Raw genomic sequence first — 20,415 nt, forward strand, 5'->3', positions numbered from 1 at the left:
GTAATTTCATATTATCAGTATAGAGAATTTTTCTAGGCACTGAGAAAAATACAGAATTAAGATGAGGGAGGCCTGAGCAGGAAACTGCTCGGCCATAGAAGTTCAGAACATCCGTAAGCAGACATAAACATGTCAAGGTCCCAATAGCAGTATGTACCAGATAAGAACTTAGGTGCCAAGCAGACCCCCGGCAGAAAACATAAACATGTCAAGGTTCCAACAATAGTAAGTACCAGATAAAGACTTAAGGGCCATACAAGCTGGTGGGGAGTAGGTATATAAACCTCTGCATTCACGGGCTACAGTTGGAACTCTATGCTGAGTCCCCTGGCACGTACCAGACTAATAAACGACCCTTTGCCTGATTGCATTGTCTATTGGTCTTCCGTGGTGGTGGGCGAAAACCCGGACCCTAACAAAGAGAAGATATGATCTCTGATTTGAAAGAGGTATATTAAATGATAGTACAGGGATTCTTTGCATTTTTGTGTCATAGACTCTTTTGGTAGTTTTGTGAAACTTTTTTACCACTTCTCAGAACAGTATATGTTGCTTATATTTTGAAAATGCTAAATTTCACTTAGAGAAAGATATATTGTCCATCCAAGTTCACAAACCCCCTGAAATCTATCTGTGTGCCCCAAGTTAATAATTCCTAATCTATTAGAATAATATGAAAGGTACAGCTTTATAAGTATTCTGTTTGTCATCATAATTATAACTAAAAGATATATAGAACTTTAAGTTCTGCAAAGTGTTTTACATATATCCTCATTTGATATTTGTAAATATGTTGTTTGACACATGTATAGATGTAAAGCACCATTAATGCATGATATGTGAATTAAAGAGGCACAAAGTACTCTATAAAGCTCAGAGGGAAAATAGTTATTACTATCTGGGGAGATCATGGAGGAATAATGAAGGAAGTCATATTTCTTTTGGGTTCTAAAGAATGGGCAGTGGTAGGGAAGTAATGAGAGGGATAAAGTCTCATAAATGGTCATTAATTTTAAAATATTTTGATACACTATCCTTCAATGGGAAATATGCCATTTTATAAATTATTAAATTCACCTTGAGTAAGGAATTGCTTGTTGAAATATCTTTGAGCAGGAGACTCTTTGAAACAGACATAAGGGCAAACACTGCTTGGTGACAGCTTGCATGGCAAACAGTAACCAGTCAGTCAACAAGTATTTATTATAATCTCTGTGCTAGACAGTATACTAGACCCTGGTCGTGATAAGGAAAAAATAAAAATTCATTAAAAAATTAAATATATTATTTTGAAATATGGAAGTGCTTTGCATTTAATGGAATCTAATATATATAGATTCATTGAAAGGGGCAAAAATTAAGGACTTGTAGCTGTGGTACTCATGAAAACTCTTGATCCCTAGAGTTTCTTCTGGCTTACAAAAAGGAAAGCAGTATAGATTGAGTATTGATAGTTATCTGTAGTGAGGCATTAAGTTCAGCTGAGCACACAGAGATCAAACCCCTCTAGTTTGCCCTTATGAGAACCAATCAGATATTTTCATCATTGAATTTTGTGTGAGGAAGCGCTTGATTAATCAAGTGGAGGTTCCTATGGCCTTGACATGTGGCTGATGGGCTAAGCCAGGATGATCAGAGCAATAATTTGCTTTCTAGGGAATTTCCAGAGGCTAGCATAATGGGAAAGAAAGAAAGAAAGAAAGAAAGAAAGAAAGAAAGAAAGAAAGAAAGAAAGAAAGAAAGAAAGAAAGAAAGGAAAGAAAGAAAGAAAGAAAGAAAGAAAGAAAGAAAGAAAGAAAGAAAGAAAGAAAGAAAGAAAGAAGAGAGAGAGAGAGAGAGAGAGAGAGAGAGAGAGAGAGAGAGAGAGAAGAGAGAGAGAGAGAGAGAGAGAGAGAGAGAGAGAGAGAGAGGAGGGAGGGAGGGAGGGAGGGAGGGAGGGAGGAAGGAAGGAAGGAAGGAAGGAAGGAAGGAAGGAAGGAAGGAAGGAAGGAAGGAAGGAGGGAGGGAGGGAGGGAGGGAGGGAGGGAGGGAGGGAGGGAGGAAGGAAGGAAGGAAGGAAGGAAGGAAGGAAGGAAGGAAGGAAGGAAGGGAGGGAGGGAGGGAGGAAGGGAGGGAGGGAGGGAGGGGAGGGAGGGAGGGAGGGGGAGGGAGGGAGGGAGGGAGGGAGGAAGGAAGGAAGGAAGGAAGGAAGGAAGGAAGGAAGGACAGGAAGGAAGGAAGGAAGGAAGGAAGGAAGGAAGGAAGGAAGGGAAGGAAAGGAAGGGAGGAGGGAGGGGGAGGGAGGGGAGGGGAGGGAGGAAGGAGGAAGGGAGGGAGGAAGAAAGCAGTATCTGGATATTAACTTAAAATAAACTTGCCCACAAAACTTTGAGGTGGTTGATGTTGCTATTTTTGTTTTGTTTTAATTTTAACAATCCCCCATATGATGGCCAAATTGCCATTTGCTTTGAGGCTCCTTTCTTATATCATTAAGATGAAGTAAGTCCCAGATTGGTGACCTTCTTAATTTGCAACTTAGTGACACCATGCTGAATACTAGAAACATCAGAATATAATTCACATTTTTCACTATAGACTGCAGATCCCTCAGAAACTGAAGGTTAATAAAATCCATAGTCTCCATTTCAGCTTGTTTCCTTACCTTATGAATCTGAATATTTTTGGAGCTGCAATTTGCTTACTGGTAAATCTTTTAATTTTTCTGTTAATAGCTAGCATTTATATAACACTTTCAGGTTTGCAAGGTGCTTTAATCTATTGTCTCATTTGATCTATTAATATATGTAAATTCTATGTTTAGTGAAAGAAGGAAGGCTGAAAGGTTCAGAGATCAATGCTCATGAACCTCAATTTTGTTTCATATTAAACACTACTGGATTTAGTGTGAGAGTTTCATAGTATTTTACTTCTAATGCTAATTCATTCCCTTTGCATTTTTGCTAAAGTTAGTCATTATTCCAAAATTCCACAGGAACATTCCTTGTTGGCCTCTGAATGTTTTGCCTCCATAAAGTTGCAAGATTTAGGACAAAAATATGGACTCTGTAACAAGAATGAATTCAGCCCTGGGAATTTATTTTACTTGACAATGCATGTTTGTTACAAAGATTTGGTTTTTCTTTTTGTATTTTAAATTAGAAATGGAAGTAGAAAGGAGATAAAATAAATTCTTTTAAATTGGAAAAAAATTACAAATGCATTCAGACCTAAAATTCACAAAGAATTTTTTAAAATTCATTTGATCTGTGGTTTTTCTTCAAAGGTAGTCATGAATTTAGAATTGGAAGGGCCATAAAAATCATCTTATCCAAATCACTCATTTTACAGATAAGAAAACTGAGACACAGAATAGAATATATGATGGCAGGGTAGACATTAGAATGCATTCCTTCTAACTCCCAGTCTAGACTTCTTACAACTAACACACCATATTGTCTCTGTGTTGATATGTAAGGCTTCACTTAAAGCTAATGGTTGGTTTCAGAGAATAAATGTAAAATGTCAGTCCTTTTTGTGAGATCATTAAAGAGAATGTCGTCTTCAGATTTACTGATTGGTTAAACTTAGAAAAAGATGATGGGAACCATCTCTGTAATGTCATGAGGAATTAGATACGGAGCTTCCTGCACAGATTTGTGAAGCAAAAGTCAGGCAGGATCAATTTCCAGGGCCAAGAACCAGTCAAGGCACCAAACAGGTATAAAGTGAAGAAAGAACACAGGGTGTCAGCCAGGGATTGAGGAATTGACAGAAGTAGCAACTAAAGCCAACGATAGTCAAGCCAGAACTTGAGAAAAAATGAGGTACATAAATGCTAACTCTATAAATCTTCTGGTTCTGTTCATTTTTTGGAGAAATCTTACCATACCTTAATTCAACACCCTAAGAGACATTGAGGTACACTGGCTAGAGAGCTGGTATTGGATTCAGGGAAAATCTGGGTTCCAATTCTGCCTCTGGTGCCTATTAGCTTTATGACCAGGAATATTTACCTAACTTTTCAGTGTCTCAGGAAGCACTGACTAAAATGTAAGTTACGGAAAAGTTGCTAATCAGTATGGAGAGAGGGAGCTTCCCCATTCAGAATTCCATATACACATAAAATCACAGTCCCAGAACAAAATAAATATATTGCCTAAAGTTCATGAGGAATATTAATCTGGAAAGTGGATGTGTGTTAACAGGCTCCTCTGTTTTCTTCTTGTTGAGGTGGCCAGTCCTGAAAATCAAACCCTTACATTTAAATTCACTATAAGCATAACCTTGCATTCTCTGACCAATGTCATTTTCCCAAAGATATTTCTGGTATATTATAGCTGTAGCTCCTACTCTACACTCAATCTCCCTACTCCTCCCTATATTGGCTGAGCAGGTTTTCAAAGAGTATCTAACTGCTTCTCTCCTCAGGATTCTTGGGATAACCCTGAGGAGTTGAATTTTTCTATTACTATTATTGTTGTTGTTGTTATTAGATTATTATTCTTGCCTACCAGTGTCATTCCCAGTATCATTTAACCAATTAACTTCTACACTACATCTATAAACCAATCAGCATCAATTAGCTTTTCCAATAATATTTACTGGAAAGGTATAACAAAGACCAATGTACATCATACCCCCAAACTGGAAGACACTATCTCCCCGTTACACAACTACTTAGTTCCTGAGGGAAGTGAACTCAAACTGAAAATGGTTTTAAAAACATTTCCTTTCCCCAATCTGAAGGAATGGATGGCATTCTTCCTGGCCTTGGAAACCCTTTTACCCCCACAACTCCACTGCTGGATGTGACATGGATAATCAACCCTTTGCTTATCTGAGCAGACTTCTTGCTGGTCTGGGTCAAGCAGGTTGCTCTTCATTTCTACAAGATCCACTCACTGGGCTCAGCCATTGCTGCCACTGACTACAGGACTTAAGGATTGATAAGAACTCAGATAATTTTGCTGTATCCTTCAGTGTCACCAGTGGCCTGGATGTTCTTGAGATCAGAAAGATAGACATTAGAAATAAAAGTTGCCATCTATCATTGACATATAGTTGCTCAGAGAGGAGTTAAGGAAACTGAAAATGCTCCCCCACACATACCTAGAGACTTACAGTGGTTTTTTTTTTTCTAGAAGAATGGAGGGAAAAGGGAGAGAAAGAGAGTCAGATGGGGAGGTGAAGAGGGAGGGAGGAAAGAAGAGAGGAGAGGGAGAGAGAGAGATTTTTGACTAGAACCTTTTATGTGCATAGGCAGTTCCGATTCATTATCCAATTAAAAAGTTTTTCATCACTCCATAATAAAGCAAAAACAGACAGAGAATACTGGTAGTTGCTCAGAAGTGGGAAGAAGCTAACTGTATTATGCAGGCTTAGAAGCAAGATTGCCAAGCCTCCACATGGGTTGCAACCATCTAAAGCATATTTGGGTAACCCCTAAGGAATCCAGTATCCATGACGGAGCCTTACCATAGTGTCACAAAACCTTAATGTCCATTTGTAATGTTGTATCTATGGTATCAGCTGCCTCCTTCAAAGTCACCCGTACTGATTTCATGATTTTGTGTTTGTTCATTTCTTTTGTTTTGTTTTCCAGAAGAGGTATAGATGTTAGGTGAAGTATGCCCGGATGTAGGTATCTATAAATAAATATCATCATGTTTTACAGATGGTTATAAAACCAATTTCCTAGGTTTGTGAATAGTTAGTCAATAAGCTTTAAAGTGCTTAATATATGACATTGTCCCAAATTCTAGGATATAAAGAAAGGCAGGAACAAGTCTTACCCTCTAGGATTTCACATTTTTATAGAAGAGAGAATTTGTAGATATTTAGATACCTAGTTATTTAGAGCTGCTGTTGTTCAGTCCTTTCAATTGCATCCAACTCTTTGTGACCCCATTTGGGGTTTTCTTGGCAAGGACACTGGAGTGGTTTGCCATTTCCTTCTCCAGATCATTTTACAAATGAGGAAACTGAGGTAACCAGGTTGTGACTTATCCAGGGACACATAGCTAGTAAGTGTCTGAGGACAGATTTGAATTCAGGAAAATGAATCTTTCTCACTCTAATCCCAGCACTCTATCCACTATGTCACCTAGATGTTAGGAAATCTTAGAAAGGAAGGCATTAATAGCTAGGGATGAGGGAGGAAGACTCAGAAAGGCTCCCTGTAAAAGCTAGGGTTTGAGCTGAATGGTGAAGGAAGCCAGTCAAACTTAGAGGTGGAAGTGAGTGGGCAGAACATTCCAGGTACTATTCTTTAGTGGGTTCAGTTATTTCTGACTCTGTGATTCCTTCTTGGCTGAGATACTGGAATGGTTTGCCATTTCCTTCTCTAGCTTATTTTGCAGAGGAGGAAACTGAGGCAAAAAATGGTTGTTAAGTGACTTGCCCAGGGTCACAAAGCTTGTGTCTGAGGTTGGATTTGAACTCAGGTCTTCCTGACTATAGCACCTACATTCTATCCACTGTGCCACCTAGCTGCCCATTCCAGATATTGAGACATCCATTTCAAAGGCACAGAGATGGGAAAAATAGACTATCATATTTGAGGAACTGAAAGTAAGCATGTATAGGTAGGCAGTCTACCATTCACTTCCTCAGTCTGAGTTCCCACCGTTGAAAAGTAAAGAAAGTGAAGCTGAATAAGAATGGCATGTCCCAAGGTCACTCACCAGGCTTGCTGGTGACCACCAAGACCAAAAATCAAAGAAGACAATTCTGCAATTTCTCTTTCTTCTGATGTAAATATAGTGTCAGAACACAACAGCCCAACCTATCATATCTGAGTGCATTGCAGAGGGTCACTTAGCCTGTGTTGTCCAAACCCTCATTCCTCTTCACTCATGATCTACAGAGGTATAAGTTACCCCAAGAGGAACATACTTGCCCAAGCAAAGCCAGTGGGGATACTTGCTTGGCTCCTGAATTCCCAGAAACTAAAAGAAAAACCATCATCATAGTAATCACCATAATAATAGTTATTCTTGGTCACAGGCTCAATCAGTTCCTATGGTGAGTGAGTGAGACAGACAGGCGGTAGAGAGAGGACATTTTTCATCGGATGTTTTTATTTTTTGCCTTTGGCAAAAATTCCACCAGTAGTGATAAATAATTCCATATCCCTAAGTGGAAATTATTATTATTTTCAAGTACAAGTCACAGCTGGTGCCTTGCCTGTCAGCTCCCACATAGACGCAGATGCTGTGCACACACCTGTTGGTAAGTTTAGGGGAAGGGAGTGGGCCAGTAATCGGTTCACCACCTCAGCTACCACTCTACTTCATTCTAGTGGGGTCACTGGCAAAAGCAACCCAGGAGAGGGAAAGCCACCGGCTTGCAGAAAAAGTGGGAATAAGCATTGTTGATTTTGCCTGCAGGGTGAGAAAATACACCTACTTTTCTGAGGCTTTGTTCTCTCAGCCTACTCACTTCTTGCTGGCTCCTTTCTCTTCTCTACTACTGGAAGGAATGAAAACAAAAACCTCCACAGCAGTATCATCAGGTCTAGCACCCCAGACTAGCCTCTCAAACAAAGTAAGCCCTCAAAATATATTTTTGAGAAGATGACAAATTTTGTTGCCTGTGCCCCCTGTGTTGTCCTTTTTAAAAGCTTACTCCATCTCCTTTTAGTGGGATTGTGTTTTCTTTGGAAGGCACCAAATACATAACTCACAAAGCAGATTTACTCACAGGAACTCATTTAACCTTCATCAGAACCCTTCTCCTCACCATGTTGTTTCACTTTTAAAACTGTCCTTTTCTGATCCCCCTCCCAAGTCTACCATATGCACACCTAAAACTAAAATAAGATGATTTCAACTTACCATGTAAAAAAAAAAACAAAAACGCTCCGCCCCCCCAACAATCTTAAATCCATTCCACAGAATCCTAGATTTTGAGCTGAAGGGGACATTGAAGTTCATAGGCTTATAATGGAAGTGATCTCAGAGGCCACTTAGTCCAATCCATTATTTTATAAATGGGGAACCTTGTGCCCAAGGAGATGAAGTGATTTGTCTAGGCCAGGGTCACACTGGGAATAAGTTAACAGAACCAGGAATCAAATCCATATCCTGAAATTCTCTCAAAGATTTCTGCAGATATGGAAATTGGGTGCTAATGGCTTAATCAACTAATTTAATAATCCCTCCTAAAGAATCAACTAACTGATGTGTTACTTCTAACTACCAAATGAAATTCACTTAAGTTCATTAAGGAAGGATGCTAATGCTGGAAACTCCAAACATATTGGCCAACTGATCAGGGAGAGAGACCTCTTTTGGACCCATCGCTTCCAAATTATACCACCTGGAGGTTGGGGCAGGGAAGGAACTGTAATTTGTTTTGTCTTCCACTGGATCTATCAATCAGATCTGTCAATCAGAAGAAATGCCATGCACATGCCAAAGTCTCCTTTTCTTTCACACATAGCCACTGAAATGTATTACTTTAGCCACCAGTGCCTGACTTTGAGAGACTGCAATGTTGGGAGACAAAACAGTGAATGGGCTGAAGCTGCCTTTCCTTTCAAGGTCACCTTCTTCCCTGAACTTTCTCCCCCTATCTTAAGTGTTCAGTGCATGAAGACCCTTTACACTCTTTTTCCTAATCAAAAATTTCCTTCTCAGAAAAGGATCTGAGGAGCTCATTCATACTCAAGTGTGAATGATTGAGAAACCTCAATGAGTTAACCTCTCCTAGAAGATTTGCTTTTTAAAAGTAGGAAAAGGCAAAGAAATTTATCTGGAATTTAATGAATAAGGTGGAAAGAGAAGTTCTGGGAGAAGAAGGAAAAGAATTATTATAGACCCTCCTGAAATAATCATGCCCTGTAGATGACAGTCAGAATTGTGCCTGACCCAGTTCAAACCAGCTCTCTAGAACCAATTGTTCAATTTCCAAAGTGAACATTTTTATCTTATAATGGGAAAATACTACAAAGTAGGTTTGATTTAGTGGTTTGTTAATTATCTAGACCTACAAAAGTGATGAGAGGTAGCTAGATGACTCAGTGATTGAAAGCCAGGCCCAGATATGGGAGGTCCTGAGTTCAAATGTGACCTGAGACATGTCCTAGCTATGTAACCCTGGGCAAATCACTTAACCCCTTTGCCTAGCCCTTACCATTCTTCTGCCTTGGAACCCATACATAGTATTGATCCTAAGATGGAAGGCAATAGGTTGGTGTTTTTTTTTTTAATTTTTAAAGAAAAAAAAAGTGATGCAGGAAATTTCAGTATTGCAGATTAAGCCTAAAAAGTGTGTCATAACAAACTGTTAAATATTTATCAGCATACCTCTCACTGCTGCCCATAATCTAGGCTGGCCATGCATTTGTAAAGTAAGGACAATTTACAGTAACAGCAGTGGTCTAGCTAGGCATCCCTTGCCTGGCATTATGAACTGCACCTGTAAGTACATGATATTAATGCATATACAGGGTTCAGCTTGGTTCCATAGAAAATGGTTAGATATATTATAAAGGAGTAACTGGATAAACTATAACCCAACAAGATTTGGTTATAAAGATAGGCATTGATTGTCCTTGTATCACTAGTATCCAACATAGTACATGGCACATGGTCATTGTTATTGTTGTTGTTCAGTTGTTTCAGTCCTGTCTGACTATTGGTGACCCCATTTGGGATTTTCCTGGCAAAAGTACTGCAGTGGAGTGCAATTTCCTTCCCAGGTCATTTTACAGATCAGGAAACTAAAAGTCATATAAAGTTAAGTGATTTTTCTCAGGGTGACAAAACTAAGTAAGTGACTGAAATCAGATTTGAACTCAAGAAGATGAGTCTTCCTGACTCTAGACTCAGCACTCTATCCACTGTGCCACCTACCTACTGGTATGTGGTATGTGTATAATAAATACTTGTTAAATGATTATTTTTATTAATTATAGTGGATTAATAATTTTTATGTACATTAGTTATAGAACATTGTGGTCATGGGGGCAGGTAGGTGGCTCAGTTGATAGAGAGCCAGGTCTAAAGACAGGAGGTTCTGGCTTCAAATTTGGCCTCAAATACTTTCTAGATATGTGACCCAAGACAAGTCACAACCCCCATTGCTTAGTCCTTACTGTATTTCTTCCTTGCAACCAATACATAGTATTTATTCTAAGATGGAAAGTATGAGAGTTCAAAAACAAAAGAAAGGAAGGAAGGAAGGAAGGAAGGAAGGAAGGAAGGAAGGAAGGAAGGAAGGAAGGAAGGAAGGAAGGAAGGAAGGAAGGAAGGAAGGAAGGAAGGAAGGAAGGAAGGAAGGAAGGAAGGAAGGAAGGAAGATTATGGACAATATGTTTGTAGCTTAAACTAAATGCTTACATTGGAAAGATGATTTCCCCTAAAATCTAAGTTTGGTATGAAATCCCTCTGTGACTTTGTAATGCTAAGCCAAAAGAAGGACAGATTTATTTATTTATATTTCCAAAGGAGTGATTGATTAATAATGACATTTAGAGCTTGTAGTTGCTTGTGAGTCATTTAGATGTGTCCAATTCTACATGGCCTGATTATTTTTTTAATGAAACTTTAATAGAAAACATCTAGATTGGTTTGCCATATTCATCTCCAGGATCCCCATTTTATAGTTGAGATAACTAAGGTAAACAGGTTAAGTGACTTGCCCAGGGTCACACAGTAATACCTGAGGGCAGAATTTGAACTCAGGTTTTCTTGACTCCAAGCCCAGCACTCTGTCCACTGCACCACCTCTAGGGCAATCACAGAAAAATTAAATTGGAGTCATATATATATATATATATGTATATATGTAAGGAGGAAGCATGGTGTAATAGATAACCTCCCTTCTGTAATTTACTGCCTGTTTCCAAATTTGAAAAATGGGAGAAATACATCATATGATCTTTAAAGCCTCTTCCAACTGTAAATTAATAATCTATATAAATATGATCTCTCCAGAAGTCAAGCCTTGGAATCACAAAGACTTGGATTCAAATGCTGCTTCTGGCTCACACAAGCTATAAAACCAAGTCATTTAACCCCTCTGTGACCCAAACAACTAAATTTAAGACCCATGAATGAGTAGAGAGAGTACCCAGACAAGGTCTTACATCCATGAAATAACCAATGTGTCTATCTATATTTACTTTCAGAGCTTCAGTTTCATCTAGTATAATATTTCACATTGTTTCCCAGAGAGTGTTCAGTAACTTTCTCATCATACTTACTTCTACCTATAATTGTTAAATAGAATGGGTAGAATAACATTCCACATTTTTAACATGGTCTCAAATGACAGAGGCCATCAGGACAACCCTTAGTGTTCAGAAGTAAACATACACTATCACCAAAGGAAAGAAAAATCTATAATTGACACTAAGTATGGTACCAAGGGCTACCATTTCCAGATCAGAGATTCTTCAACTGTGAACCACTAAACGGTTTCTCTAAACTCATATATTTTCTTTAAAAAAAAAAAGCCCAAAGACTATTCTTTAACACCAATACATCAGTGAGTCTTGATACAAATAATAACCAATTTTTTTTAATCAGAAGGTATAACAAATCTTTCTTTTTAGTTGAGCTTAAAAGATGCAAAATAAAAAATTTAGCTGCAGAATAGATAGATATCAATTGTCTTGGTTTCTTAATGGTTAGATCACCAGGCCTGGAGCTGGAAAGAACCAAGTTTAAACCCATCATCAGAAACTTTCTAACTCTGTAACTCTGGACAAGTCATTTAACCTTTGTTTGCCTTATCTTCATCTGTAAAATGGAGATAATAATAACATTGATCTAACAGAGTTTTTTAAGGATTAAATGAGCCAATAATTATGAAGCACTTAGCACAGTGTCTGGCATATATTATTGTTGTTTGTCATTTACTTCTGTCATATCTGACTCTTTGTGACCCCATTTGGTGTTTTCTTGGCAACAATACTAAAATAGCTTACCATTTCCTTCTCTAGTTCATTTTACAGATGAGGAACTGAGGCAGATAGGGTTAAGTTAAGGTTCACACAGCTAGTTAAGTGATTGAGCACCTTATATAAATGTTAGTTATTATCATTATTTTTATTGTCTAGCTCTCCAAACTGAATTCAGTGCTCCACATATGGAGCACACTCCTAGAGAACCTTTAATGTAGGTGGCCAGGGCTTCTGAGGAATATTTAAAAAACAATCATGATGACATTGCAAAGTCACTAAAAATTAATGCCAAGTATCTGTTTAGAGAGATCAGAACCCTTATAGATAAAAATAGTTCCCTTCCTAGTAAATATGTTTCTTAGATCTTTTTTTTTTTAAGATGATGTTGGAAGTTGGCGAAAGTGTTAGTGAAAAGAAGAAATTAATTTTATGGTGTTCTGAAAATGAAATAATAAGTACATTTTAACTTGAGGTTTGTACAGCTTAGAAAAATAAATGGGGGTGTGTGTGGGAGGGGTTAACTCAGTCATTTTCTAGAGCAACATCATTCCTGAGGTGAAAATTGAAAGACACATCTTATAAAGGTGTCAGGTTTTGATGTCCACATATAAGACAGTCAAAATAACCCTTGAAAATAACTTTCATAGTCTCTAAACTATAATACAGTATCTTTATTTTATTTTTTAAAACCCTTACCTTCTGTCTTAGAATCAATACTGTGCATAGGTTCCAAGGCAAAAGAGTGGTAAGGGTTAGGCAATGGATGTTAAGTGACTTGCCCAGGGTAACACAGCTGTGAAGTGTCTTAGGCCATCTCTAGGCCTGGCTCTCAATCCACTGAGCTACCCAGAGCCTAATATAGTATCTTTACACAAAAATTGAAGCTGGAAAAGAGCTAGGGTCTCCTCAAAAAATAACCACTGGTTCAGAAAGAAGACAGATCTGAAATGATAAGTATGAAAACAATGGGAAGCAAATTAAGCTCTTCACCAGGAAAGAAGTAAGAAACACTTCTATTCAGATAGAAGAAAAAAACTTAGCTGAGGTAAACTTAGCTGGCAGAAAAATTAATGAACAGAAGGAGAAATATTTCTTCTTCCTGATTATTATTATCTTCCTGATTGATTAGCAAGTCAAAAGAAAGGTGGCAGAGGCCTTCTAGCTAAAAACAAGAACATGAAGGAGACCAAATGAATTTGTACTTCCCAGTAACTCTACCATTCTAAGCCTAATGATTAAATAGATGGTTTATTACTAAGACAGAAGAATCTAGAGTCACACAACACAGTAAGATGCTTCCATTATGAAAGACATGTGGAACTCCAGACAAACTAAGAGTTCTGAAGTTTCTAGTCTGCCACTTGGAGCCAAATCCTTACTGAGTAGAATGTGGGGTAGAATTTCCTGCACTATTCACACTATTCTTTTTGTACTTCCTTCCTTCCTTCCTTCCTTCCTTCCTTCCTTCCTTCCTTCCTTCCTTCCTTCCTTCCTTCCTTCCTCCCTCCCTCCCTTCCTTCCTCTTGTCTGTTCTCTCCTCTTGTCCCTTTTTTCTTTTTTTTGTTCATTTATATGTATGTGTGTATGTGCATATTTATATATATATATATATATATGTATACATATAAATAGAGTCCCAGTGAATAGAGTCAAATTCAGTGCTTTTCATGTGCACAGGAACAGCTAAGTGATGCAGGGAATAGAGTACTAGGCTTGGAATCAGATGATTCATCTTTGTGAATTCAAATCAGGCTTCAAATACTTATTAGACCCTGGGTAAGTCACTTAATTCTATTTGCCTCAGTTTTCTTATCTGTAAAATTATATAGAGAAGGAAATGGAAAGCCACTCAAGTATCTTTGCCAAGAAAACTTCAAAAGATGTCTCAAAGATTTAGACACTACTGGACAAAACAACTCAACAATAAAAATGTGCATGAGATATAAAAATCATAGCATTCCCCTGTCCCTTAGTTTTATTTCCAAGGCTGGAAGTTCAAGGATGTTTCATGACCTTGATCTCACTACTGATTTGGTTGGGGGTTTTGACCTGCTTTCTATCTGACCTGGGTAAGTTTGTTTCTTCTCCAGGCAACTTCATTGCATTCCCCTCAATTTCCCCAGGGCTCATTGTTCTTGATGACTAACTTACTGCAGACACTAGATCTACCTCTCCACTGCAGCTCAGAACTCGATCCATCAGCCTTAGACTCTCAGAATATAGCTAGAATTTCATGTGTCATCATACTTGACCTAAAAAGGAAAGACAGAAACGTGATATTCCACAGAAAACATCATGGACTGTTGGAGCTGAGCAGGATCTTAGTGAACATGGAGTACAAATCTATCATTTTATAGATTACAAAACTGAATCTCAGAAAGCTTGGATCATTTCCTCAGGATCATAGACCAAATCAATGGCAGAGCCAAGACTAGGACCCAGGTGTCCTGAAACCTGAGTCTTGTGTTCCTTCCATTATACCTACCACAAATACTATTAACATGATTTGAAATCCTTTCCATCTAATGCTGCCCTCTAGCCTTTGACTTGGTCAGACTATAACAAAGTTTTGGGTTCAGCATCTCTAGCCTCTTTCCAGGTACAGTTCAAGGGCTACTTCCTATGTAAAGGCTATTCTAATGCCCACTGACCCCCTGTTGAAAATGACTTCTTCCCCAACTGAAGTTATTTTGTATTTATTTTGCATTTGTTATGTTAATTATTAAGTTCTCTCACACACACACACACAACAGAATACATACTTCTAGAGAATATGTATTATTTAATTTTTGTCCTTTTCTTCTCAGTACCTAGCACTATGCCCAGCACATGATGAATGTTTGTTTTTTTTTTAACCCTTACCTGCTAGGAAGTATCTGAGGCCAGATTTGAACATAGGACTTGCTGCCTCTAGGCCTATCTCTCACTCCACTGAGCTACCTAGATGCCCCATGGTGGTTGCTTAATAAACATTTATTTAATGAATAAGCATTGATAATTTGGAAAGCACCCAGAAGACAACAATCATAAAAATGAAATTATAAGAGATGATGACATTGAAAGAAGTAGAAATGTTTAGCCTATAAAACAGATGAATTAGGAGGCTATGATAACAGTTTTTGAATAATGAAAGGCTTATCAAGTAAAAGAGGGATTTGATTTCTTCTGTTTGGCTTTATTTGGCAGAAGTAGGAGAAAGCAGTGGAAAATGAAGAGAGGCAGACTCTATGCTCAGCACAAGGCAAAAATGCCTAACATAAATATCCAAAATGGAATGAACTATTTCTCACTAGAGAATAATTAATTTCCCCATCTCTTTTCATTTTCAAGTGGAGGCAGGAATAATAATTTTCCCTAGTATGTTGAAGGAGGATTTCCTTTTTAAGTATGGATTGGACTAAATGGTTAAGTGGTCTCTTCTAGCACTACAATGGGTTCCTCACTGGGGGTCATGTTAATTTTTGCATAGATATTATAGATTTAATAATACAAAGATATATATTTACAAACTAACTCAACATACTTGAAGAAAGTATAAAAATGTAATTAAATTTACATATCAAAAGATTTTTAACGTTGGCTTCCTAAAATCTTCTAGTTTCTAAGAAATACTGGCAGTCTAATAAAAACAAGATCAACAAAATGTTTATCTATAAGATATGAACAAGAATGGAAAGTCTTGGGCATATCCACAAATTAGGAGACTTCTGAATTTTCTTCATAGTCACTTTTTAGGCATAACTAGGAAAGGGGGACCTTTAGGAAATTGCATGTCATGAAATTTAGGTAAACTATAGGGCAACAGCAATAAAATGAATAAAATCAGATACCTTCTTCAACTTTTTACAATTAACATAAATACTTTCTTGATGGCTTTTGAAAATGTGTGGTAAGAAGTGCAGAAATAAAAAGAGAAAGACTGATCCTGGCCTGACAAATCCTTGTTATTGCTAATGCTCCAGTAGGCTATTGTTCAGGGATCTACCATTAATTCTATAAGATTAAATACACATTCCCATGTAAGACTAAATTTGTCATATTGACTTCACCAATTTTCAGAGATTTCCTATTCTTTTTTCCTTTTTTTTTTTAACAAACGGGAGTTTTAGAGTCATCATTTATTCTGAAACCCAATCAGATTCTCAGGACTGGGTGAGGAAGGTATAAGTTTCTCTTATTTCCATAATACCAAAAAAAATACTATTGATGCTTAATAAATATTGAAGACAAATAACACATTTTCCTTAGATCTTCAAATGAATGTATTTTTTTCTTTTAGGATTGACATGAAAATAAATGTAGAAGAAAAGGGCTGTATCCTGTGCTTGTGTAATTAATTACAGGCCAAAGGAATAATTATCCAATAACTATTGTTAAGAGTGACACGATAATTAAACTTAACATCCCTAGGAAATTTAAATATTGTTCTCTTAAGACTTCTTAGTTTGTAAGAAATACTGACAATCTGACAGAAACAAGGAAAAGTTAATATTTATCTAAAACATGGTAAGATGAAAAATCATGGCTACATTCCTATTCAGTAGGCCCTCCAGGTTCCTTTTTAGCACTTATGTGAGGTTCAGTCAGGAAAGAAAGACCTATAACATTGATTAATGGCATATCCTGGAATTCAAGCAAATCATATACAAGTGATAATATGTGATAGCTTCCCCCCCCACACCCATGTTAACTGTATAATATAGCATAACTGTACTATTTTAAAAAGTATATAGGTTGTATATATGGTCCTTATCCCTTAAATGATGATAACCTAATGTAAGCAATACCATTAATTTAACTAAATATTTTCCTAGTTCATTACTAAAATGTCATAGTTGACTAACAATTTTACAAAATAACTAAACTAAAGGGCATAATTTTAAAAACACAAAAATGCATTCTATATCAAAGCTTTATTACACTTATATAACTACTAGAGGGGAAACAAAATGAATATTTTCATCTAGGAATGAAGGGAAAAAATACGCAGAAGAGAGTAAAAGAGCCTTTACCAAGCATGTTTCTTGTTTAACTAGTACCCCCTCTAGTGGACTTTTCATAGTAATGCTGACCAAAGGAAAAAATACAGGATTTGTCAGCCAGCACATATTTTGTTTGCTTTTTTATATTTTCTTTTTTAAAATGTTCTAAACAAAATTATGTAAAATAAACAAACACAATAGTACATAAGAGATGCACAATGGTTTCGCCAGCAATTGTAATTAAACAAGGGAGTGATTTTTTTAATTGTGCCATATTCAGACAGGCAACACTTTTTAAGAGCAATATGACAGACAGGTATCTAAACGTATTTTTGCCAGGTTTCGCTGATATTCATTATATAACTTGATTTTTCACCCTGTATCAGTAGCTTTGGCCATTAGCCTAAAACTCTGCTACCCAGTCACTTCCCTCAACTCATTTCCTCGAAATTCTCTAAGTTATCCTCCTATCCAATCCTTTCTTGTGGCCGTTGTCCTGCCATTACATCATTAGGTTGATAATGTCCCTCTTCTCTAACTTTTCTCATTTTTCCTTTCTTTCCTGTGAGTCTCGGAACCCCCGAACCTGAACTAACCTTTTTTCTCATTGCCATTACTGTTGTTTCATTAACACTTTTAAAGCATCTGCACCAATGGAACATAGATTTCCCCATACTTTAATTGATTCTGTGTTAGCAACAAAAACAGAAGAAAAAAATCCCCCCTCCATTTCTTCCCCTCTTCCTCCTCCCCCCAAAATGACCATTCTTAACTACTGTTTCATAGGTTTCTTCCTAGAGAAGGTTTGAGCTAGTAGATGCATCTTGTTCTACAGGGATCTCTGTCAACTTCTCTTTTTATGCATTTAATGTGCTTCCCTGGTGATAGCCTAAGGGTGCTTCCACTAAACAATTAATGTAAGGCATCTCCTGGGAACCTAATGGGTATTTAGCAATAAGTTCACTTCCAGTGAATTGTATAATGTGATATTTTGACAATGGATATCGGGAAGTTCCTAAAAGGTGAACTTTTCTCCAAAAGGTAATAAACTACCTACCAAAACTTCTCAACCATTTGTTGTCATCGTGGGGGGAAAAGGGAACAGTAAGACATATGCCATCTCGTAGATTGCCAGGGACTCACTCCAGACTCCTCCACAATTTTAGTATCATACTACAGTACTGTTCACTTTCGCTAATGCAATGTATAAGTCTCAATCTATTAGTGAAAATAAAATCGGCTGTGACATTTTGATACTAAAGCCGCTAGCAATGAAAGGTATAACATTTCATGGGATATTTGTATTACGTTAATAAAAAATGATATTACCATATGAAGCTAATACTAGATGGAAAAAAAAACTGATTAAAATTATTCTAGGCCAGTTTTTAGGAGATGACAAGGGCTTTTAAACAGGGCTGAAAATTAATGTTTTCTATCGACTATGATATAGTTTTGATATTTATTCCATAGGAGTATCATTTGAATGTTTTTCAATTCACAATAAACAAAAATTCTTTTATCTAATATCTATCCTCATATATATTTCTTTTTTACAAAGAGGTATTCTTTGGTCTTAAGGAAGGCTAAATTTAAAAAAAATACATCTTCCTAATTCAGATAATACCTTCATCTAGGTTCTAATATCAGTAGGGGGAAAAAATAAACTAGAAGCACCTTATGTAATGAATACTTTCATTTTGTCTTTTCATATCAGAACATAACATGGATATTATTTTTATTTCCAAATTCAATCGTGCAAGTTAATTCACAGTTTATTCAATCCTGTTTGTTGAGTATTATTCATCAACATGCAAATCATATATATACATATATATGTCCACATAATTTTAATCCATGTAAATAGTTATATATCTAAGCATGCATTAATATAGATGATTCAAGGCTTCTAATGTGTTTGGTACTATTCAATATTAAGAGAACACAACTGTCACTTCCAGACTCTTCATAATTTAGGCTGTTGTTCAAAAGAACAGCATACATGAAAGACATACAAAAAGTATTTCCTAGTCAACTTTACTTGTTATTTCAATGAACTTTTCATTCATGTCAAGTTTCTCCCTTTTTTGTGGAAATGTAAGGAATGGAAATGGAAAAGCAAGGGTCTGCATAATGATAATTTTTTTAAATGTGAAATGCTCCCCAAAGGAAAACCAAATATAGTAATATAACTATGTTGGACTTTTGTTGTCCTCCTTCCTTCGTTTTTTATGCCTCTAGTAATTTGGCAGCATTTTTTCTCTTTTCTTTCCTTTTTCTTTTTCCTTTTTTTTTGATAGTGTGGTATTTTGGTAAAAATGAATTTTTAACTGTGAAGATCTCTCTGCTAGAATGAGAAAGACTGCAGTGGTTACTGTCAGAAGACTTTTTTTCCCCTTCCTTTTCAATGGGACGAAATGTGGTCAGCAACAATAACAAATCAATTACTATAAAAACATGTCTATTATTTTTATCCTGCTCTTCCACATCCTTGGGGCTAGCTATCAAATCATATTCTCCTAAGTGCAGCAAGCTCTATGTTCCTGCCTGTTAAGCTTATTAAGCGGGAGAGCCTGTCTGAATTATTATTGAACTTGTGTAGCAAACTCATATGCTGAAAGAAAAAAAAAAGAATTGTGTAAACAGCTGCATCAATCTATTAAACATAGCAAGTATATTATGAGGTCAATAAAAGATTGTAGCCAAGATATCTGGAAGGTAATTACTTCTCTTTAATGAATATATAGCCTAGTAATTTCTGAATGCTGTAGGCATAACAGTACTATATGTTTTATAGTTTATAAATAAATAGTTATTACCTTACAAGGAGAAGAGAATACTTCTTTCAGAGACAAAGGGGAGGGGAGCTAATTTGTTGTAAAGAGGCACATTTTGCTTAAACTACTTATATGTAATGGATGATCAAGTAATTCTAATATGCTGTAATTGAGAATTACCTCTCTCTTGATATGGAATATTCAGTTGCATTTGCACATCTGGAAAAAAACCAACTGTGTTTTCACCTCAGCTATTCTCTACACTAAAAGAATGATTTATTATCTATAATTTGTGAAGAAAACATAGCAATACAAAGTCAACCTCATGTAATGGATAATTTTGTTTAAATATATTTGCATGCAAATTATAAGATATCATTATTCTGATAGAGCAACCTAATTTTCTTTCTTTCATTTTTTCCATGACTGCCTACTTTTCAAGCAAAAACTCTCATATTTATTGGGAACTGCAGAATTTAAAATACAGACAAATACCATTTCACTGAAGGAATATTACAATTCAAGTGCCGTGCAATAATATCCCTCACTGGGCAATGATGGGAAGGATTTCATCAAATCATTCATTTATTTTTTAATCAGTGAAAATCATAATAAGCTATAATTGATAGAAGCACAATGATGCTGAATTGGGGGTATTTCAAGAAGGAATCAGAATGAATGGGTGGGGTTAGAGTTTACATGGCCAGATACTTTCTTATGTAGCAGAAATAGTGAAAGCTCAGCATTAATTTTTTAATGTTCTATT

Source organism: Monodelphis domestica, chromosome 2, assembly GCF_027887165.1.
Source record: "Monodelphis domestica isolate mMonDom1 chromosome 2, mMonDom1.pri, whole genome shotgun sequence".
NCBI lineage: Eukaryota > Metazoa > Chordata > Mammalia > Didelphimorphia > Didelphidae > Monodelphis > Monodelphis domestica.